This window comes from Spermophilus citellus (genome assembly GCF_964194105.1).
Source record: "Spermophilus citellus genome assembly, chromosome: 3".
NCBI lineage: Eukaryota > Metazoa > Chordata > Mammalia > Rodentia > Sciuridae > Spermophilus > Spermophilus citellus.
In genome coordinates this window covers 195,303,743-195,329,206 of record NC_138184.1, presented here as the reverse complement: position 1 = coordinate 195,329,206, position 25,464 = coordinate 195,303,743, and positions in this window count along the sequence as shown.

Genomic DNA, 25,464 nt, shown 5'->3' with positions numbered 1-25,464 from the left:
TAAGAAGAAATTATTCTAACAGTCATTTTGGATTTAGGTGAACAAGGCTAAATCTCAGAGACAGGAGTGGATTTGGGCATACAAATTGTCTTGGCTAAAACCATGAAGGCAGGATTTTCCCCTTCAGAAGAGCAGTTTTCCTGGTCTTGAAAGAGACTGTGAGAGAGCCAGTGTGCCCTGAGCCATCTCAGATAGCACCATCTGGGAGTTGGTCCTAAGTGCAGCCTGGGACACAGAGGAGCAGATAATATGCTGAACAGGATAGAAGACATCTCGTTGGCAACTTAGGTTCCCTGATGATGGAGAATCAAGGACCACATGACATACAACATGACCCTTGATGCCCGCCCCAGCATGCAGAGCTTGGCATAGGATTTCAGAAGTCACAGGGAGGAGAAGGAGGCTCTAAAATAATGGAAGTTAAGTTCCCCAGTAGGCTGATTAGAGGATGATTAGAAACAGAAATTAAGTCATTTTTCTTATACACTTGCATTTAAGGATTGAAATTAATGCTAACTACTCTGAAATGATATAATTTTCTAAACTTCTCCAATTCCTATTGCTTTTAACTCTTTTCTCTCTCTTTTTAAAAGATCAAAATTTTAAAGTATACTTTTAAATTCATAGCAAAATTAAGAAGGTGCAGATATTTCTCATATATCACCTGCCTCCATACATAATAGCATCCTTTATTATCTACACTCCCCCACACAAGAATGGTACATTTACTAAAACTGAAGACACATCATAATCACCAAAGTCCACAATTTAACCAGGGTTCACTCTAGGTGTTATACATTCTACAGGTTTGGACAAATGTATAATGGTGTGTGTGTGTGTGTGTGTGTGTGTGTGTGTATATATATATATATATATATATATATATATACATACATATATATATGTACATATATATACATATATAAACTAAATATATATGTATACATTTAGTATTTATAATGCACCATTATAGAATTATACCATAGAATATTTTTACTACTCTAAAATTTTCCTGTGCTTGTTTATTCTTCCCTCCTTTTACCCCAACCCTGGGCAACCACTGATCCTTTTTACTCTCTCTCCATCACTGAAGACATACAAAATGTCATCAACAACCTTTGGATCTTCAGACTTCCTCAGTGGGAAGAGCATGTTTGAACTGCATTGAGTACTGCATTGCATTTCTATTAGCAATGAAAGTCCTCAGTGTATGTGATCAAAATTAACAGTTATAGTTTTTAAATTAGTCTTTTGTGAGTTTAGTTGAATAAAGCTCAGTTGTTTGGACCTGAAACATGAATGTGCTGTCAAAATGGAGTTCATGAGCTTGCAAAATAGAAGGGCTTGATGACTCTATTAGAGTACAGATACTTCTTGAAGACCCATGACTGAAAGAAAGGTCTACTGGCCTTCTCTAGTATTATGTAAATAGAGAAGATGAAGGTAAAGAAGACAAAATGGAGGAAGAGGAAAAGGAGGAGGAAGAGGATGACTAAATGAACATGAATTGCAGGCTCTGGAACCAGATAGACTTTGTTTATCAGTTCCTGCTTTTTTCACTTATTTTAGTTTTAGCAAATTCAAAGATATCTTATAGTATTGGTGTGAGAAATTAAGGTGTTAATACACGTAAAATAATTTTTTATTAATTTTTAAAATTTATATGTGACAGCAGAATGCATTACAGTTCATACTACACATATAGAGCAATTTTTTTATATCTCTGATTCTATACAAAGTATATTCACACCAGTTCATGTCTTCATACATGTACTTTGGATAATAATATCCATCACATTCCACCATCATTTCTAACTCCATGCCTCCTCCCTTCCCCTCTCACCCCTCTACACTATCTAGAGTTCGTCTATTCCTCCCTCACTCCCCCTCCCTACCCCACTACGAATCAGCCTCCTTATATCAGAGAAAACATTCAGCATTTGGATTTTTGGGATTGGCTAATTTCACTTAGCATTATCTTCTCTAACTCCATCCATTTACCTGCTAATGTCATGGTTTTATTCTCTTTTATTGCTGAGTAATATTCCATTATGTATATATGCCACATTTTTTAGTCTATTCATCTACTGAAGGGCATCTAGGTTGGTTCCACAGTTTGGCTATTGTGAATTTTGCTGCTATATACATTGATGTGGCGTGTCTCTGTAGTATGCTGTTTTTAAGTCCTTTGGGTATAGAGGGATAGCTGGGTCAAATGGTGGTTCCATTCCCAATTTTCTAAGCAGTCTTCATACTGCTTTCCATATTGGCTGCACCAATTTGTAGTCCCACCAGTAATGTATGAGTATACCTTTTCCCCCACATCCTTGTCAACGCTTATTGTTGTTTGTCTTCATAATAGCTGCTATTCTGACAGGAATGAGATGATATCTTAGAGTAGTTTTGATTTGCATTTCTCTAATTGTTAACGATGATGAATACTTTTTCATATATTTGTTGATTGATTGTATATAATCTTCTGAGAAGCATCTGTTCAGGTCCTTGGCCCATTTATTGATTGTTTTTCTTTTTTTTTTTTTTTTTTTTGGTGCTTAGCTTTTTGAGTTCTTTATATACCCTAGAGATTACTGCTCTATCCAATGTGTAACTAGGGTTTAGCATAGATAGCCTTTATGATGGTGAGATATGTTCTTGTTATCCCTAATTTTTCTAGTATTTCAAACATGAAGGGGTGCTGTATTTTGCTAAATGCTTTTCCTGCATCTATTGAGATGATGATTTGATTCTTATCTTTAAGTCTATTGATGTGATGAATTACATTTATTGATTTCCATATATTGAACCAACCTTACATCTCTGGGATGAACCCCACTTTATCGTGGTGCATGATCTTTTTGATATGTTTTTGTATTCAATTTGCCAGAATTTTATTCAGAGTTTTTGAATCTACGTTCATTAGATATATTGGTTTGAAGTTTTCTTTCTTTGATGTGTCTTTGCCTGATTTTGAAATCAGAGTGATATTGGCCTCAAAGAATGAGTTTGGAAGTGCTGCCTCTTTTACTATTTCCTGAAATAAATTGAAGAGTATTGGTATTAGTTCTTCTTTAAAGGTCTTGTAGAACTTGACTGTGTGTGCATCTGGTCCTGGGATTTTTTTGGTTGGTAGACTTCTGATGTCGTCTTCTATTTCGTCATTGATATTGATCTGTTTAAATTGTGTATATCATCCTGATTCAATTTGGGCAAGTTATATGACTCTAGAAATGCCTTCAATATTTTCTATTTTGTTGGAGTACAAGTTTTCAAACCAATTCTAATCATCTTCTGTATTTTTGTAGTGTCTGTCATGATATTTCCTTTTTTATTATGTATGTTAGTAATATGAGATTTCTTTCTCCTTCTCTTCATTAGAATGGATAAGGGTCTGTCAATTTTTTTTTCAAAGAACCAATTTATTTTTCTGTCAATTTTTTCAATTGTTTCTTTTGTTTCAATTTCATTGATTTCAGCTCTGGTTTTAATTATTTCCTGTCTTCTACTGTTTTTGGTGTAGATTTGTTCTTCTTTTTCTAGGGCTTTGAGATGTAATGTTAAATCATTTATTTGTTAACTTTTTCTTCTTTTAAGGAATGAACTCCATGCAATGAACTTTCCTCTTAGAACTGCTTTCATAGTGTCCCAGAGATATCGAAATGTTGTATCTGTGTTCTCATTCACCTCTAATTTTTTTTAATCTCCTCCTTGATGTCTTCTGCAACCCAGTGTTCATTCAGTAGCATATTATTTAGTCTCCAGGTGTTGGAGCTGCTTTTATTACTTATATTTCATTGATTTTTATCATTGATTGTTGTTTTATCATTATTTTTTAAAATATTTTTTTGTTTCCAAAATGTGGTGCTGAGCCCTAAACATAGTGCCTTAGATGTACAAGGCAAGCGCTCTGCTACTAAGCCACAACCCCAGCCCTTGTTTTATTTTATTTATATATTTATGTATTTGGGGGGCAGGTGCCTAGGATTGAATTCAAGGGCACACAACAACTGAGCTACATCCCCAGCCTCATCTTTGCAGAGACATTCTTTGAAATCATAATCCTCCTGTCTCAGCCTCCTGAGTTGCTGGGATTATAGGCGTGCACCACTGTGCCTGGCCACAGTTGGTTTTTGAAAGCCACAGTAAAGAAGGAAAACCCCAAACCTCTCAACTATTTATTATCATAAAACCTAATTTCTTAGGGATGAGAGGAAAATGACAAGTAATTAACTAATATATCATAATAATTTAGCTGGTTTTATGAAAAATATTTTAAAATACATTTATCTTAGGACATCATACATCTAAATAAGTTTAAATTTCTGTAATTATATAGAACTCAGTCTACATAGGTTATGAAATTTTGAAGTTATCATCAATTTACTTCTGTGTTAGTATAGAGAATAAATCTCCCTGCAATTTATGAAAAAGGAAATCTCTCTATAAATGAAGTTTCTGTATGTCTTTTTCCATTTATCTATTGCTGAGTAGCAAACCATCTTGAACATCAGCAAAACATATACACCCATAGATTCTTTAGGACAGGCATTCAGGCAAGGCATAGTGATGATCATAGTGTCTTCACCAGGGCCTCAGATCAGAGGTCTAAAATGCCTAGGATGTCATGAACAGTGGTGGGATAGAGTACGAGGGATGAAAGGTTTCAAAGCCTGGACTCACCTAAGAATCTAACTTGGGACTTAGCTATGCGGTTTTTGCTGTCTTGTACGGTGGTGGCCACAACATAGTTGGGCTTTTTATATAATGGCTCTAAGTATCAGGAGTGATTTATTCCAATTTCCAAAACAGAAACTGTATTACTTTTTTATGAATTGGTCTTAGATGTCACAAGATATCCCTTCTGCCACATCTATTAGTCAAAGCAGTCACAAACCTTGGATTGAAGGAAAAAAGACATCATATTTACTGGGTCTTAGTTTTTAAATTTAGTTCTATGATATGTTTCACATAAAGTTTGCATATGGAAAAATAAATTATTTGATGTTATTTTTCTCCCCTTTTGGGCATTTAATTTTTCCAGTTTCCTTTTTTTTGAACAAATTATCATTTGTAGACACACACACACCACACACACACACACACACACACACACACACACACACACATACACACATATGTAATGTATACATCACACTTTCCTGAAACAGAAAATAAAAGCCAGAGCAGACTAGTGCACTCTTCAAAGTTGGAAAGCATTTCCCACCCTACAAACAGATCCATTAGCCAAAGGTCTAAAGTTAACTGCCTTAACTGCATCAAGGAGTTTAAACATCTCTTACCAATTACTGCTGATCACTAAGCTATGTTGATTCATGTGCAACTCCAAAGAAATCAGGCTTTGAAATAAAACACCACACAAGTATTAGACTCTGCTATATTAATCTAGGTGAGTAAATAAACAAATAAATAATCATAAGACAAATCAGCAACAGAAAGAATCCAGAATTGCCTCAATATAGAATCTAAAATGTACAGTTTTCATCATAATTATGAGATCTACAAAAAAAAATCCAAACAAATAAGAAAGTACTATGCTATATAGGAAAAGTCAAGAATCTACATTTAAAGAAAGTATGATAAAAATGACTTATCAAATATAGAATATTGTTTTTGTCAGCTTTTTTGCTGATGTGACCAAAAGACCTGATTAGAACAATTTTAAAAGAGGAAAAGTTTATTTGCGGACTCACAGATTCAGTGGTCTCTATCAATGTATAGCTGACTCCACTTCTTGAGGTTTTAGGTGAGGCAGAACATCATGGTGGAAGTGTGTGGTAAGGGAAAGCAGCTGGGGAGATGGTACCAGGAAGCAGAGAAAGAGAAAGTTCCCTCACAAAGTGCAGGCCCCAAGGCATGCTGCCATCAACTCACCCTCTCCAGCTATACCCTACCTGCTTACATTCACCACCCAGTTAATCCCTATCAGGGGATTAATGTACTGACTAGATTAACACTCTCCTAACCCAATTATTTCACTTCTAAGCTTTTTTTCATTGTCTCACCCATGAGCATTTTGGGGACACCTCACATCCAAACCACAATGAATACCAATAAAGAAAACTAAATGATAACAAACAACCAAGTGGAAATTCTGGGGTTGAAAGGTGTAACACTGAAATTAAAAATGAGGTGGAGAAGCCCAATAGTACATTTTATCACAAAGAGAAATGAAGCATACAAACAGAACAATAGAAGAAAAGACTAAAAATGAATATGACATACCATCAAAGGTTCCAGCTGATTCATAGTAGGTACCCAGGAAAAAGTTGAAAAAAAGAGAAAAGTGTAGAAATGTTGACTTTTTTTTCTTTTCAAAATTGAGGAAAAATATTAATTTACATATCCAAGAAGATCGATGACTTCAAAGCAGATAAACACAATGAGATCCACACCTAGACATATCAAAATCAATCACATATAGAAAAAAACTTAGTCTAAGATTAACAACTGACTTAATCAGAAACAACCGAAGCCAGAGGCTATATAAAGTTGAATCAACCAATTTTATGCTCAAGATGCTGTCCTTCAAAATTCAGATTAAAACAAAAACTTTACCAAAAAGACAAAACTTGTTATTTTGCCTATAAATAAAAGGAAGTATATGTGAAGGAAAATGATACCTAGCATAATTTGAGTCCAGATATAAAACTGTAGAGCAACAGTAAAAGTACCCATTTGAGTAAACAGAATACAATATGAATATGTTTTTAACTTATTCCCCTTTAAATGATTACAAATTGCACAAAACAATAATTATAACATAGTATTGTTAAGTTTATGACCTAAAAAGATACAATATGTAAAATAATAACAATGGGATAAATTATAATTATAGCAAATTTTCATATTTGTAAATTAGTATTAATTTGAGGTAGAGTTTTACTGAGTTACATGCATATTATAATTTGTAGAACAACTAATAAAAATAACTCAAAAATAATGAAAAAGCTTACAAAAAACCAACAATCAAAAATGTCAGTAAAAATTCTACACTAGATAATACCTATTTTATACACAAAAGCAGACAATAAAAGAACAGCTGAGAAAGAAATAAAATACAGAAAACTGATTTTTTCTTATATTATTACTAGTACTATTATTTTTATTTGCTGTACTGAATTTAGTACAATATTAAAAAGGACGGGTTAGAGTGGACATCTTTATCTTCTTTGAGATTTGAAGGGAAATGCTTTCAGTTTTTCCCCACTCACTATGATGTTGGTATTGGGTTTTTCATATATGTTCTTTATGATGTTGAGGGTGGTTCCTTCTATCCCTAGTTTTTTCACTGTTTTCATGAATGGGGCTGAATTTTGTTGAAGGCTTTCTCTGCATCCATTGAGGTTAAGTAAGTGATTTTTGCCCTTAAGTCTATTTATGTGATGAATTATATTTATTAATAGGATAAAAGCAAGTTGGTCATGATGTAAAATCTTCCCAAATGTTGTTGAATATTAACAAGTTAATATTGTTGTTGAATGTTAACAAGTTCTTAACAAGTTTATTATTATATATTATTGTATCAGTATATAAGGATTTTTCATCTAAGTTCATCAGGGGTATTGATCTATAATTTTTTTTTCTTGGTATGTCCTTATCTAGTTTTAGAATGAGTGTGATACTGGTTTCATAGAATGAATTTGGAAGTGTTTCAGCACTTTTCATTTTGTAGATAATTTGGGGGACACTCGCATTAGTTCTTTTAAAAGTTCTGGTAGAATTCACCTGAGAATCCATCTGGACCTTGGTCCTTCTTTATTGGAAGCCTTTCTATTATTTCTGCTATTTCTTTGCTAGTTATTGGTCAAAACTGTTTAAGTTTTCTACATCCTCTTGATTCAATTTTGTCAGGTCACATATATCTAGAAATGCATTAATTTCTTCTAGGTTTTCAAATTTATTGGACTAAAAATTTTCAAAATAGTCCCTAATGATCCACTGGATTTCTGTGATATCCGTGGTGATTTCTCTTTTTTCATCTCTAATTTTATGAATTTGGACCTCCTCTATTTTTCTTTGTCTAGTTTGGCTAAGGGCCTATCAATATTATTTATCTTTTCCAAGAACCCACTGTTCATTTTATTTCTTTTTGTATTTTTTATCCTTCATTTCATTGACTTTAGTTCTGATCTTAATTATTTCCTTCCTTCTGTTGGTTTTAGAATTGTTTGTTCTTGTTTTAGCAGGGCCATGAGATGCAGCATTAGGTTGTTTTTTTTTAGGATATTTCCAATTTTTTATGTAGACATTCATAGTTATAAACTCTCCTCTTACAACTGCCTTCATAGTGTTGAGAGGTTCTGGGATGTTGTATCAATATTCTCATTTGATTTTTAATTTTTAAATTTCTACTGTGAGTTCTTCAATTAGCCATATGCAAAGAGTCTTTACTGAGTTTCTATCTAGATGAACTATGTATAGGTGAGTGGTAGAGTTGAAATCACCCATTGCACTGGGGTCTATCTGAGGCTTTGAGTAGTGCCTCTTTTATGTAATTAGGTGCACCAATATTTGGGCATAAACATTTACTATGTTACTCTTGCTTGTTTAGGGCTTCCATTTTCATGGTTATCGATTTTCATCCTTTCACTCTCAGACTGTGACCATCTTTGCCTGTAAGGTGATTCTCTTACAAACAACATAAAGTTGGATTTTGTTTTTTAATACATTCTGGAAAACCATGTCTTTTATATAGAGAGTTGAGAAAATTTACATTCAATGTTATTATACAGAGATGATTATTAATTCCTGCCATTTTGATTTATTTCTAATGTTTGTTTTGGTCCTGTTTCTCAATTGCTTAGTTACTCTTCAAATGAGATTTGTTCATTTGCGAACCCTAAGGTTTGGTTTTTATTTCTTCTGTGTGGATTATTTCTTTAAGTAAGATCTGTAGTGCCAGCTTAGTAGTCATGAATTCTCTTAATTTCTTCTTATCTTGGAAACTTTTTATTTTCACTTTTATTTTGAAGATAGTTTTGCTCCTTCAATCAATCCTCCCACTGCTTAAATCCTTAGCAATGGAGCAAGTGGAAATGCCATGTTCCTCTAATTCACCATTTGAATCTCTCCAAATAAAAATTAATTTTCCTTTCACTATATGTTGCTAATCATTTTTTTGTTATGGAATATTAGACTATATTTTCCCTAATTTGTAATGTCTTTGTCATGTTTTAGTATTAGTTATATTCTGATTTCAAATAATAAATTAGGAAGTGCTCCATCATACCCTATTTTCTGAAGAAGTCTGTATAAATTAATATTAGTTCTTTCCTCATTATTTGATAGAAATCATGCCAACAAGCATTTGTCCCTATATTTTTTTTAGTGGATTATAAAATACTTTAAGTATTTTAAATATTAAGACCTGCCTATTTGCTTAAGGTTACTGTTTACAACTTATCACTTTTTTCATGACTTATTTGCAACCTATCTTGTCTTTATGTTTAAAATCTAATTCTTGGAGACAACGTAGTTTTGTAATAAACTGTTTCTCTGTGTAATCTAGAGACCAAACCACAAGGTGAAAGGCCCACTCCACACCCTTGAAATAATAACCTATTTTCAGGAATATTGTTCCAGAGTCTGTTTTTATTATTGAGATGAAGCAGAAATGGAAAGACGGTTTCAGCAGCATATTTAGGAGAAAGTTGGGAGAAGAGTCAAAATAGCTCTTTCAATTTTGCTGGAAGCAATAATATGAATTTGTAATCAGAGATGAGGAGTTTTGGGGCAACTATCATAATTCTCCCAAACTCAGACTACCAACAGTAGTTTGAGAGTTGGAGTTTTGTTAATGATTTAGAATAGATTTTATTTAAGTAAGTATAGTATGTGGTATTTTTTGCTCTGATCTTTTACACAGGAACTTATTTTCATTTTGTTTCAAACTAAAATTAGTTATTTTTCATGTTGTATAATAGTGAGAAAGCATAGTTGTCGTAAACCAAACTTTTTATGTTGAGATTCAAGAATTATTAGTAATAATTATCATTAATCCTAACTATGTAATTATCACATTATTAATAATGTTAGTAAATAATTTTACTTTCTGTTAGTTTTTGCAAATTATATTCCTATGTTAAAAAACTTTCAAATATGAATTCTGGTTTTATTTACTGTCTTCTTGGTTGTATAAATATCAAAAGTGATATGATTTCTGATTTATTATTTCCATTACATTTGTCATTTTTTTGCTCTATAAAACACACACAACTCTAAATTTGTTTAAAAAATAGAAGAGCACTGTTCAATGAAAAACCTCTTAAAATTATTTATTTCGTAGTAAGTGAAAACACATGTTCACTTGACCAACTTTAAAGTTAATTGAGTGAAATGAAACTTTTGCTTCTTATACTGATTTTTAACTGAAAACATATTTTTTCCCTTTTTATCAGAGTATTGCAGACCGAAAATATTACTTGATAGATATTAGCATGCTATTAATTTGCAATCTGGGACCACTTACTAGCACAGAGTAGATATGAGGCTATTATTGATCACACACACACAGGTAACAAGTTCCCCTTGTGGCCTTCAGTTGATAGATGGCTACTGCCTTGACACAAACCTAATGGCAGCTAATCTGAGAGGAAGAACTTTGGATGGTGAAATAAATTTTACTTACCTACTTTGGAGTGCATATCAGTAAATTGGGCAGTTTAAAAGAGATTAAAAAAATAAAATTAAAAAGTCTTAACTCTAGGTAATGAGAGAGTCCAAGAATGTTTTAGATTGTCATCCTTTTATAAGTTTACAGTACTTCAGTTATTATTTTTTACTAGATCCACAGAAATGTTTTAAATGTAAATTTGGCTAAAAACAATTATTGGGTCTCAGTTCTCATAAACCCCATGTAATAAACTCTTCACAAAGCCTCATTTTCTGCCTTCTAATAATTCTAGGAATCTTTTTAAAAGTATGATTATTTAATTCTTGGGTGTAGTTTTTTTTGTCATTTTTCTAGTGTTTTTCATTTTGTCCAATGAGTATATGCTGTCAAAATTCCCATCAGTTTCAAAATTGTGTGTCTGCATACACGTGTATCAACACAATATATAATTATTTGATTGTAGTAAAAGAAGAATACACATCATATTGCATTATGGACTAATCTTCAGACAAAGTATATTACTCACAAATTAGTGATATGAGTCTCACTCTCACACCTAGTTACATATTGGATGACATTTCACTTGAGTCCAATATTTATGTTCTTTTTTATTTAAAATTTTTTCCATATAATATTTTAAGTTTAATCAAAATTCAACTTAGAAAGGGCATTCTGCCTAAGGGATATTTTTCCATTAAGTATTATGACATATTGGTAGCCTTGAGGGATTATTGGTTTTTGAAGAAATATTAACAGCTGGAAATTTGCATTTTAATACAGTTCTCCTCAGCTACTCAAGCAATTTTATTTTTAAGACCTGTGACAGGTTTCAAAGCTTTAGTTCTAAAGCAATCTAGTCAAGTAGCACTAACATGATTTTATTACAAATAACAAAGTTTCTAATAATTTTTTTCACCTGAAAATTTTAATTTGAGATGTCAGGGAAATCAACACCCAAATTTTATATCTGTACTGAAATCAGACTTGATAATTGGAAAAAGTGAGGAGGAATTATTTTTAAGCCTTTACTTTCAAAAAATGAGAAATAAGAAAATAGGATGTCTAATTAGGTTTTGCTGATTAGTAGCTAAAAGTGAAGTTGATGCAAAGAAACCCTTCACAGTAATTGTTCAGCCTATCTAGGTGGTTGTCCTGGGAGAAGAGGATTCCTAGGATAGCACAGGAAGATTCTATGAAATGAGAACTGACTTTGTCACCCTTGATCCTGGTATTAAACACATATTCAGAATTGCTATTGAAATTAATTGGGGATTTTGAGCCAGGATCAAGTGACACCACCACTTAATATGGTGGCAGTGAATAAAAGTGAATGGCAACCTCAATAATTACAGATGGACTATACTTCTAAAAAAAGATAAAATGGATAAATATCTTAGGAAGGGACAATGAGGAACACTGAATTTCCTTTTTATTTTCAGTGTGAAATAGAAATTTTATTTATTAATCAACCTAAACACCTGAAATGACAGGATCAGACCATGGACAATTACTCATTTGTGATTATCAAATCAAATCCCCATGTTTTATTCCTTTCAACACATTGTATTACATACACCATTCTATGTAGATAGAAGAATGGGGAAGGCAAAATATCCTCAGTAAATATCTGTATAATTTCCTTTGCATCCTGAAAATATACCTTTATTTTTTTAATATCTCCTCAAAGACAAAGAATATTAGCACTGCCCTGATTTACTTGTAGAAAACCCTGGGCAATTTTCTGTATCTCTGTCTAATAGGAGACAAACACTGTTTGCAGCCTATTCTAAGGAAATTGTATTGGTGTAAAAATACCAGAACTTCTAATAGTTCTTTTCAATTTATACTTTCTGCCCCCCAGTCAAACTCATACCAGCACAAAACTGTCTTATCTACACACAAGTACTACTTAAATTTTCCTATATTTGCTTTTGCCCCTCTTTTATCCCTCTGTGGCTGATCTTGAGGTGGAGGAAGAACCAGAAGTCTTGATCATGTTGGTTCAGCATCTTGGTAAATGAGAATCAAACCATGGGGCTATGTGCCAGGCACTGTGGTAGGTTCTGGGTATGAATAAGTGAGAAAAACCAATTTGACTTCAGTTTTTTAGGGTTTTACATTTCCGTGGATAGATAGATTTTAAATAAGTAAAATACACAAATAAATACAAAGAACATCACAGATGAAGGGTCAAAAATATCCATGAAGATAGTGGTGGCAAAGACAGTGATTCATTAAAGGATCAGAAGAAGAGCTACTGTGGTTAAAGCACAAAACATACACAGCCTATGAAAGCAAGATAAGGCTCTCTCTTTTAACTATTGTACCCCAAACTTACAAGAGAACCTGAATCATCAAAGTCCTCCAGAATTATTTCTTAATTCTTAATAAATGGGATCATATTTAGTGGGCTTTTAACAGACAACAGAGCTTTTATCAATCTCTTAATTCAGATTTAACTGTTTATCTCCAAGCCCCAAATCTTTCAAGTATTTAAAAATATTTTTGAGTTGTTTTAAAAGGTATCTTGCTTTCCTTTTTGGGGTGTATGAATGTGACTATGAATATACTTCTTGTGACAATATGAAAAATTTTAGTGTTAGAAGAAGCAAAATATTAGTGTGCATCTATCTAAAAGCCTCAATATAAAGCATTTTAGAGTCATAAGTAAAATACATATGTTCATGTGAAATGTCTGATAGACAGAAAGTTGGTTTGCTTCCTCTGATCAGTGATACGGAAAACACTGAGTTGGGAGATAGGCAGAGGGAAGTCTGGTCTCTGCCAGGAATACTTAAGCTTCCTTACCTAAATACTAGGTCTAAGAACAATATGTATGCAATAGAAGACTGAGTGAATTCAATCAGAGACATGTCAGTAACAGCCAGGAAAGAAATTCACCAAGAAGTCCAGAGAGATATGCCCAAGCCCCCTCCAAGAGTCATAGCCAGGCAGGTGTTTCAGAAGCCCTGCTATTTTAATCTAGGGAATACCTGTGTGGTTTACCTATGTGCTTGTTACACTAGGTGTAAGAGTAAAAAGTTTTGCTATGGGTACATGTAGTGTGACATCAGAGGCAGGGTATTAAAAAAATATCTAAAAACAAATATCAGGTTCCAGAAAGTAAAAGAGTAGAAACGTACTGAAGAGGCGAGGGAAAATGAAATGTATATCTGTGTAGGCCCCAAGGATACATTAAGAATTAATAAAATGGATTGTTTAATGAAAACTGGTCATACAATAACATCCAAACTGAAAATGTAAACCTTCTGCCCTCTAGAAGTATCAGTTTAGTGGGAGAGAAAATTATCCTCTCATCTTATGAAGGTGAGGGATTTTTGTGTTCACATGAACCATGGAACAGGAAAAAAGTGCATCATCCCACTGAGAGAGGTCAGGTAAGACTTCCAGGGCAGGTGATATTTGGGCCAAATAGGATGTCCTGATCTGACAGACTGCTGAAAAGTTATCCTTGATGTATCCGACAAACTCCTCTTCAACTGTGATTTCTTTATCTAGCTAAGCCACTTAAATATGGCCTAAAATTTTCTCAGACCTCATACATCCCTTGAATCCTTTCTGTCTCTAAAAGCCCATAGGACAGTGAAACACTAGTAAAACATGCCTGGGATCTTTGGACTAAAAACCAATTATAAAAAAAAATATACCATCATGAACCTCTTCTTTTGTGTTTTTATAATTTTCTTACTTGCTTCTAAATGACCTCAACCAACTTGTTTTCTTTGAGTAAAGAGAAGTTTCTGCCAATTTGAGGATCAAAGGAAATCTGTGTCATATACTTTCTTGTTTCACCTCTAAATTTCTTGGTTAAAGACATAAAATGAAATAGAGTTGGCATCAAAGTACTAACTCTTTTGCTAGTTGACATAAAAGTGTTAGACCTGATTTCAGAAGCAATGTTATTTTAAGTGTCAAAACCTTTTTCAATAAAATGAACTGAAAGAATTCTCCACAGCCTAATGCAATACCAGTTCATTATTACACAACAGTAGTGTATATGTTAACAGACCAATGGAAAGGAGTGGAGGAGAATCTGAGACATGGAGCAGGGTTTGTGCAAGAAATAAAAGAAAAAACCTAAAATTCACAAGGTAGCCCTTGTATCATACCTTGTGAGTCATAAAGTCTGAGGCGATAACTGGTCAATCCAAGCTTATCTTTGTTCTCGGTAAGCTTTAGTGAAAGAAAAGACTAAGATTTTCTTATATACAAAACTATGAAATCAATGTATATTTTCCTTCTGAAATTAAATATTAAGAAATTTTCTCCATGTAAAATGCTTGCATACATTTCATTTTCATTTCAACTTCCAATAATCTTGTAAGCAACACTTAGACACATTCTCTAGGTGAGGACACTGAGCTTTGAAAGTTAAGTAGCTCTGTGTTGTACAGTGCCATATGCATGTGTCAAATACTCATATGTTTAGGGAAAAGCTATTATTGTTTTAGTGATGAAAGTAGACATTGTCCCCACTCTTGGGGAGCTTGTCTTTGAGAACATTATTATTGTGGCAGGATAAAAAGTAAGCAAACGCATAAACAGGGTAATTTCACAGAATGAAATACTATATGAAGGAGATGTCTATGCCAAATGGGTGGTCTAGGAGGCTTTCCTTGATGAAATGACATTTGAACCAGGAATTGAATAATGAGAAGGAGTCATCCAAGTGAAGATCTTGGTGGAAACATTCCAGGTAGAAATTTGTATGAGGAATGTCACAAAATTATTTTTATATTAAGTAGATGGTGACATAGGGAAAAAAAGCCCTATTTGAGGTCTCCTTAGCACATGATTGCTTATATAGGCACTACATTTTAAAATTTTATTTATACAGTTATTTCATCATATATTTACATATATATGTCTGATGTTCTGTAGTATTCAAAAGTGTCCTTGCAACTCTGATAATAATTCTAAGAGTAAGGTTAGGTTTGAACTATGCTTTCTTTCTTAAAAAAATAACTTACATTCTCTGGCAGCTGTAATACACCATGAATAATAAATTAAAATCAATTGCACACTTACTTATCCCACTCTAGGGATAAAAAGCATAAGCTAACTTCGAATTAAATTCCACTTTAAAAACATGAGTTCATTTCAAAAGCTTAGGGTGCTTTCTGAGAAAGTTTGATATCCTCATGTCTCTTCATTAGAAATTATATGCAGCTAGTTTGGGTAAAAATGGGAAAAAAGGAACAGTATAAAATAAAATATGCAATAAAATAAAATGTATGTCAAGCAGACCTAAGATCAACTCAGGTTTTTCCCCTGGATTCTTTACTACCTTCGCAGTTGCATGGTAGGTGGGAATCGGATGTTCTCCAAACATGTATGTTCTCATTCCCACCTAGTTCTCTCCTAGTTAATGATTACTTCAGGGCCTGAGTGCTATAAAGAGAGTATAGTTATAAAGTTTATTGAAGAGCTGCATGTTTGAGCAAGTAACAGCTGAAGGCTTTGACTAATGCTGAGCCTCGCAGCTAGGGCCAGATACGAAGTGGTTAGGTCTGCTTTCAGAGCATGGAAAGGTATATAGCCTGGGATACTCATGATTGTGATGTAGTGTTACTCAAATTGGTATCTAAAACTATGTGAAGGATCTGGGAAGAGGTAAACTATAATCCATGCCTTGGGGAATCTATTATGAAACTACAATCCATGCCAACCAAAAGGTAAGAACTTGATATTGAGACCAAGAGAATTGGGGCAGTGACACTTCACAACACTGTAGTTGGATATATGAGTTGGTAGATCAGACTATATATTTGAGATGAAGATATAAGTTAAAGGGTTATTGGCAAATGGGTAGGATTAAAGATGGAGAAATAGTATTATTTGGGGAGAAGATATGAAGATGATAATAAGTTGTGAAGTTGTGAAGTACTAAAAATATTTAAACAAAATGGAAACAAATAAAGTGTAAACAAATTCAAAGATAAAAAAGAAGAGTAGGACATGTTGTTATGGATGTCAAGGTCAAGAGTGTTTCAAGGATTGAGAGGTAATTTTTTTTAATCAATGCTGAAACAAAAGCCTTTATTAGATTTAGTATCTATTACATTTAGCAAAATAAAGATCATTGGTAACATTTTCTCAAATAGTTCTAGTGGGAAGGGATTAAGCAGAGTCGAGTATGTTGAAGATAGTGAATGCTAGGTGAAGGAATGGTAATAGGCTGTGTATTCAAGGTTCTTTTTCTGGATGTTGGGGTGTGAGTCTGAAGCACAAAACCTGGATATTAGTTGGAGTGGGACTGCAGGCATGGATGAGCATTTTCTTTAGTGGATTGTGTAGAGTTCAGATTGTTTTAGCAGCCTTGAGCCAAATCCACGGAAGAAGGACAGAATAAAGGAGGGAGCAGTAGTGAAAGTCCTGGTGGGGTTAATTTGAGGACAATAGTTACTCCTTTCCCTTCCCTGAAATACCCTTCATCTGGAGGGATAGAAAACTCTTAAGTGCAAGGAACTAGTTCTGATGTGGCATTTGAAACCATCAGAGTTTTGTTTTGCTGGCTTCTCTCTGTGATCTTCATCTGAGTCTTAAATCATACTGTATTTGCATAGGCAGATAACATGGTAATGCCAAGGAGGGCCACATCTAAACATGGAATATATATATATGTAAAATTTTGCTACCCATCTCTAGTGTATGTGGAGGTCTTCAAGACATTCTAAATTGGGTTGTGTGTAAAATAGTGTAGGAAAATACTACCATATATTAAAAACTGCCTATGAGTCAGATGCTTTGTGACTGTGCTCCTCAAGTCTCCTCTGAAGGAAGAATTCCACTTTAATTTAAGAAACTAACACATTAAGGGATCAACTCAAAGTCATATAGTGAGTAAACAGCAGAGTAGGCTTATTCCTCTTTTCCTTCAGGAAAAGGGTGATAAACATAAATCAACTTAAATGACTTCTTCTCCCAAGTTGTAGCAAATTACATAATACTTCATACTCTAAAAATCTGAGGTTTTTCTGTTAAATTTACTTAGAACATTATTTTTGTTGACAGATGATTTTAAAGTGTTTCCATTCAGAACAGAGCTCATATTTATAACTTCCCTGCTATATATTCCTTTTTAACCACTAATGAGCATAAATGAATAATAGATGAATGGTGGATGAATTGTGTTACACTATCAATGTTTACATGTTTATATTACAAAAAATCTTACCCATAATTATTAAGAAACAATGACCAAATCTCTGCTGTACTCCAAAATGTCAGTAACACCCCTCTTAACCTATTGAAGTTCCTAGAAGAAATTTTCAAGATTTTTTTTTATACATAGAACTTAACTGTGTTGCCTTGCACTTGGTAAACAAGTGGTTCATACTGGTTGGTTCAATAATGAACAAATGGAAACGATACATAGTACTTCAGTAACTGTTGTGACTAAATAGTACACATGGATCCCTGGAAAGGATGTTCATTTAGTAAGAAGGGCATTTTGAAAGATTAGTTTCATCCCTGGTGATCCATCATTTGATCATGGTGCCATTATTTATTTAATTTATGTAGAAATTAAGAATAAAGTAACTGTGGTCTCAACTCATATCAAATTGATAGCTTCCAAAATTGGAAGTCTATAATGAGTATAAAATGAGTCCAACAATTTTTTTACCTTTTATTTCAAGTCAAGTATGAATGATTCATAGCACTTCCATATCTGTGACATTTTCATTATTAAAAGTTTATTTAATTATCAGCATTATGCCCCTTTCCATCAAGAAAATCATATTTTACATTGACCAGTTCCTTGTGAATGGAGTGATCAATGTCATTCAATCCACCTGGAAATTTGAACATTGGTTCCATTAAGCTGATGGGGCTTGCTATTGACAGGTTAAATAGAATGCTTTTTCCCAAGGCTCTGGCAACTTTTCCACACATTAAATTGAACTCTTTTGTGCTATTAATAGAAAAAAAAAAAAATATATATATATATATATATAAATAAATAAAAAATGGATGTCTTGTTGTTTCCTATTTATTTCTTTTAGGTTGTGGAATGCTGATAAATTCAATGACAGTGCCCACTCCTTACTGTTGTTAGATTAATTTATTTGGCTGCTATTTTATTATAAATGCATGACAAGGAGTAGAATAATCATTGCTTGTAAATTAGCATATGGACACACAGACTAACCACGTCTATTATTTTTTGTTAATGTTAATTGTTTCCAGTTTGTCAAAGTACATTAAAAACATATTATGATATTATGTGAACACTAAAATTAACATATTTTAATACATGCACCTATTTTTGTCTTCCATCCCAGATTGAAATCCATTATTAAGACTGATGTTTTATTCCTCTTGTGCTTGTAATTGAATTCTTCATTAGAATAGATAGTAACTATTTAAATGAGGAAATTAGAATTCCTCCAACCAGAAGAGGGCTTCATTTTCTAGTTAAGTTGGTTGTCATGCTCAAGTGGTATATTTTCTGTTATTACCAATTGTTTTTGAATTGGAGAATACTTTGTAACCACTGAATTAACATAAGTAACGTAACAAAATAAAATCCTTAGATTTCTTACTTTGCTAACTGCTTGTCAGAAGGTCGTTTTCCTTTGCCACTTTTCTTTCCTTGCTTTGTTATCTGGTAACTGGTAACTTGGCATAGGACTCTATTGCCAGAGAGAATTTTTTGAAATAATCTTTATACTTGATATCAGATATTCACTTAGGAATTAACAGGATACCATGTATTCTAATTATACTCTCTCAGCGAGAGTAAAACTTTCTATATATTTTCAAGGAAGATACTTGTATATTCTTTTATATGGAAAAATCTGATGGAATTAAAGTAAGATAACAACCCAAGACAAGAAATATTAGCTTCTTTTCTAAGATACTTTAAAAAAATCTAAACTGTGCCAAGAGATCTGTTGTTATAAGACATATTTTATAGCAGAATAGTATTCTTTTAAATTTTTTTTTTCATTGTAGATGGACACAATATCTTTATTTTGTTTATTTTTATGTGGTGCCGGGATTGAACCTAGAGCCTCACGTGTGCTAGGGAAGTGCTGTACCACTGAGCCACAACCCCAGCCCCAGAATAGTATTCTTTTTTAACTTTACAATTTTATTATAGTTTTACGTAAACACTAAAATAGAGAAAATAGGACAGTGAAGCTCTTTGTTTATCATTTTCAGAAGCTAACAATTTTCTAACACTATATACTTGGCTAATTGATTGAATTTGTGACTGTGGGTTTATAAGTCACTAAAAATTACCTGCTGGTCCTTATGTCAGAAGATGTTTTTCCAGGTTATTTTTTTTCTTCTCACTTAATAGAGCACATGATAAGAAAGGTTGACATCATATTTAAGTTATATAACAATTCATATTAACATAATCACTTCTTTATTAAACAACAAATTTTCCTTTTACGAAAGAACTATAAAATATAGATTAGACTTCATTTGTACCCTCAGGAATCTTATCTATTCCTAATAAATCAATAGAAAAGGGAATGTAAAGATGTTATATATGTTTTAATCCAAGCTAGAGTTAATATCTATGAATAGAGACGCAGATTAATTAGGATCATATTTGCATTTCCTTTGTCATGAGAAAAAAAATCTGTGTTCTAATTTAGACCTCTCTGTTATATTACTCTCATTATTCCCTCTAAGTAAGGGATAATCAGCTTGAAACTTTATAAATGTGTGAATAATACAAGTTTACTTTTTGCAGAAGGGACCATTCTGGTCAATATTTCATAGCACGGTATTTCTCTAATATAACAATGATGCACTTACATTAGTAGAGAATTATGCTATAGAATATTGTTATTAATAAAGATACAAAACTACATTTGTTTTATAGCTCTTTTATGTATTTTTACATTAATCCAAGTTTATACTTTATTGAAGAGTGTGATATGCAGAGGCACTCAAGTGTAAAATACATGCATGTACTCAGAATGAGAAAACAAAGTTAGTCTTAATATTGATTGTATGATTGGTGTCTGGCGTGTGCTAACTGCATAATTAAATTTTACAATACAAAGTATGCGGTAGTAGGACTATATCTGGTGACTGGGGAGATAGTGAGAGATGACTATACAGAGGGGACAAAATGTGCTTAATAATGAAAACATGGACAGTAAAGGAGAATGTAAGGAGGCTGGGACTAAGGACCCCAAGATGTTCTGACTCACTGTAGCAACAGAGCAGTGGAAACCTAGATATAGGTATTCACATTGAAACTGTGCAACACTTGGAATATTATTAGATAAAGTCCTCAAACATAACTAAAATGTAAGTCATGTGTAATAGTCTAATAGCTAATTTCTCCTGTGTTCTATATAGTTGAGCGTTCATATTTATGTTGAACATGTTGACAGATAAGTACTATTTTTATTTGACTAATATGTGTATATACCTCATAATTTTCTAGTCAAAAATTATGTCCTTTTCACAATGATCACTTAGCAATTACAAGTTTTGGCCATTTGATAATGAATTCAGGAAAAATTTCTTCCTAATAATGGAAGTAAAACTTTACTTGTTTGATTTTTTATCATCTAATGAAAAAAATAAATGATTGAGTTCAGCATAGCATCCAGCACACGCATACTTATTGAACTGAAATATTCAGCAGATAAGCAAGACTGATTTGACGGTAGAACTTGGCTCTCAGAAGGGATCAGTGTCTGTCATCTTGAGGAAGATCCTCTCTTGATGTAAAGATGGGTTTATTCAGTGAAATATACTGTGTTAACCAACTGCTCTGCTCCAATGCTCTTACTCTTATTAAAGCTTCAATTATTGTGGAGAGTCATTTTGTGATTAATGCTGCTGTTTCTATTTGATAGTTTTGCCTCAAGGTTCTAACCATTTTGGTGGAACTTAACACAGTTTGAGCTTGTTAGATCGATCAATTTCCATATCAGATAGTCATAAACATTTGCAAACATCTTTTAATCTAAAAGATACAAAATATTTCAGAGGCTCTTTAATACATATTAATAACTAATACTAATTTATACTTATCAGCCACTCATGTATCTTAAACTGTTTATTTTATAAACATATTTGAATATGAAAAATGATTCTGAAGCTCATGGTATGTTGAAAATTACATGGTGAATTGATTAATGTATTATTGAATTCCATATAAAACCTATCATGATTCTTTTAAGGATACAAAAGGTGTTGCATAATAAACATCCTAAAAACAAATTATTATTCTGTGGTACAATGTAGAGTCTAAAGACAAATATCAACAGAATCAAATGCAGATGACAAAAGGTCATTTGTAAGCCATGTGTGTTTCTCACTGAGTACCTCTGTGAACTGGGAGTGGTACTAATGTGTGGGGAGACACATTTTGGTTTCTAAGCAGCCAGACTTTCAGATGGATGATCTCATTTGAATCATTGCTGAGGAAGATGCCAGAAATCCAAAAAGAGGCTTTGAGCACTACCAATACTGGCTATTATAAATCAGTATAAATACCTTGTAATTAATGCAAAAAATTGAACAATTAAAAACAAAAAAGCAAGAAAATGCCAGTGATCATTTACTCTTGCCTAAAAATTTTGTCCATTTATTTTATTAGTTATTGTAGTATATTAATCAAATGATTGAGGTGGCCAATAAAGCATAACCCAAGTCCAAAAAGGATATAAAAGATGGATCTAAGAGTTTACATCATCCAGAAAGGAAAAACAGCCCCAAATTTAAAATGCTTTTTGTGCACAGAATACTGTTGTCTTGGGGAAGTGAAGTATCACTGTCATTTTTTTTTTCAGTGTCCCATAGCTTAATTGGTGGTATTTGTTAGATAGAAAAGAAAAAGACACTCTTTTGGAACAGCTACATGACCTGACAGGACAATATTCATGTTGATTCTCAGTCCTACAGGCTATTTCCTCACAAAATAGTGATTTGAAAATGCCAGGGTTGATCAACATAGAACTCAGAGGGGGATCAACAATGATGTGGCTTGGATCAATCAAAGCCTCTTGATTCTTTTCCATAATACATAAAATGATACTCTTCTGGGGGGAAGTGGATACTGTGTAACTGGGCTGTGATGAGGAGAGCCGTGGAATTCCCTATTTCAATAGTTATGTCTTTGTGTTAAGATGCCACAGTCAGAAAAATAAACAAAAAATATTTTCACAATCTCCAATAAAAAGGAAGTATAACAAAGCAGTAGACACATTAATGTAGTTTTGTTAATTCTTCCACTACTTAAATGATCTGTGATTCTTTCCTTTAGAAAATGCACATGTAATAAATATAGTGATTAACAGTAAGTAGAAATAGCCCATCCTAAATGCAGATATTATTGTTTCATCGCTCATTACTCTGGTTTATATATTTGGATACACATTCTTGAATTATGCATATTTCTTTTCACACTTGTGAACACATACAATATACATAGTTACATGTCACAAAGTTAATGATCCTTAAGTGCTGACAAATGTCTACAGCAATGATAAAAAATAATTCAAAAATTCTTTTGAAGTAAATTTGTGTTCATAACTATTTTCAAAATGAATTACTCTTTTAAGTAGAAAGTTATACCTTAATTTTGAGTCCTAAATTCTCCATATAATTTATATTTGTTTATATTAATTTCTATCACTTTTACATCATAACATTTGATTCATCAAATATTTTATTGTAATAAAAAGGACTTTGTCTGAATCTCAAGTACGAATTCTAAATGTACCATTAACCTGTTGAATGACCATTATAAATGAATTCAAATCTTAACTAAGTTATTTGGGGAAACAATAATTCTTGTCTATTATTCCTGCATCATTAATTTTTCCATCTAAAAGGTTTTTCATGTTGGTAATGAATCATGTTATTATTGCTCCTATTGTAAACCATGACAATGTCAACAATCTTGTTTTGGATGTATACTTTCCTTTTTACTGTATACTCCATCACAATACTTTTCTTAATTGAAAAATATCTTCTCACATTTTAAATGATTTTTGTCTTTTATGGTTGGAATATTTTCTCCCAAAAGCAAGTATTGGGCACTTAATCCACAAAGCAAAAGTGTAAGGAGATTGGACCTATTGGGAAGTGCTTAGGTAATGAAGATTCCACATTCACGAATGGATCCATGTGATTATGAAAGGGCTGAAGCTGCCAGTTCAATAGTTGTCTCTCTCATCCTCTCATCTTTGAGCAGGGATAACTAAGAAACAAGCCCCTCACCAGACACTGGTATCTTGATTGTGAACTTCCCAGCCTCTATTTCTATGAGAACCAAATTTCTTTCCTTTTTTCTTTTTTTTTTGTAAATTATTCAATCTGTGGTGATCTGTTATAGTAACACAAAACTAAGACATTATCTTCGATTCTTTTTTTTTTCCCCATTCTTTCTTGAATCTCTGCATACGTGACTTTCTTTCCATGTAGTCATGGAAACCACAAAAGTCCAGGTAGAAATGATTCACGTGAAAAGGATTAGTTAATTCTCAATCCTTATCCCAGTTGGTTTATCAGTTGAACTGACATGACTGATCACTCCTCTGCCCCCAAACTGTTTTTTCACTTAGGTTTTAATCCCTTTTTGGTCTTTCTTTAACTTGTCACCTTTCTCTCAGACTCCATTGATTACTCCTCCTTTCCTTTTCAACCCCTAAATTTGGAAGAATCCAGGGTTCATTGATCATTTCTTATAGTACACTGTATTTCTTTTAGGTTCATGGATTTGAATACCATTTTAATCATCAAGGTCAAATCAGGAGATAAAAACACAGATTATTTGAACCCAGAAAAGTTAAAGAAAAATTATTATGTGTAACAAGAAATTACCTATTAAGTATATAAGATTACTCCAAAGACATGCAAATATAAAGAATGCAAATATAAGGATTTATCATGCTCTCTCGTCCATAAGGCCAAATACCCAAGTCACAAACAAATTTAGTCTGGACTCCTTTCCCCTAGGCATAAAGTGCAGATCTTATGGAAAGGATGTAGTTATGACTGAGTAGATGGTGGAGAAATCCCTGAAATGCTGTTAGAGGGACTAAGAGGGCAGCTGCCTGAGATAATGTCAGATGAAACTACTTGAAACTTCTGGAAACTCCCTTCTGAGGTACCAAGAAACTGCCAAGGGGAGGTATTGCATGTTCCAGTCTGCCTCTATGCCAGGGCCTGCCAAGAGGAGCACACAACCAGGAGGAAGTACCACTTTTCCAGGGACAAATATACCAGTATCACAAGTAGGGTAAAGCAAAGTAAGATTAAAGCCCCAGTAATAGATTTAATAACTAATACAATTACCTCTATGCTGTGTTTTATGTGTATACTGTGAATACACAGTATATTCATTTATTACATTACTAATAAGCATCATTATGAACATTTTCACATTTATTGCATATTTATGTCTGTATATTCAAATGTATGTATGTATGTACTTATCTAAATCCTTATCTGTAACTATCTTCTCCCTAAGCTCCAGACTACTGTATCTGGTTGTCTGCTTTATATCTTTGCTTGAAATGTTTAATTGACAGATATCTCAAATGTAATACGTTCAAAACTGAGCTTCACATCTTTCCTTTAAACTTGGTTTATCCACAGTCTTTTGATTAAACAATAATTTCATTTTCCCAAGTCTAAGCACTTGGGAACTCAAAAGTCTTATTTCACCTTTAATCCAATCTCTTACCATATCCTATTGGCTACATATTTAAGACATTTCTCATCTCACCATAATCAACCTGGCTATCAGCGTGGACACCATAAGGATCATCTTTTACCCAGATTATTTCAATGACTGCCTCACATGTCGCTCTGCTTCTGTTCCT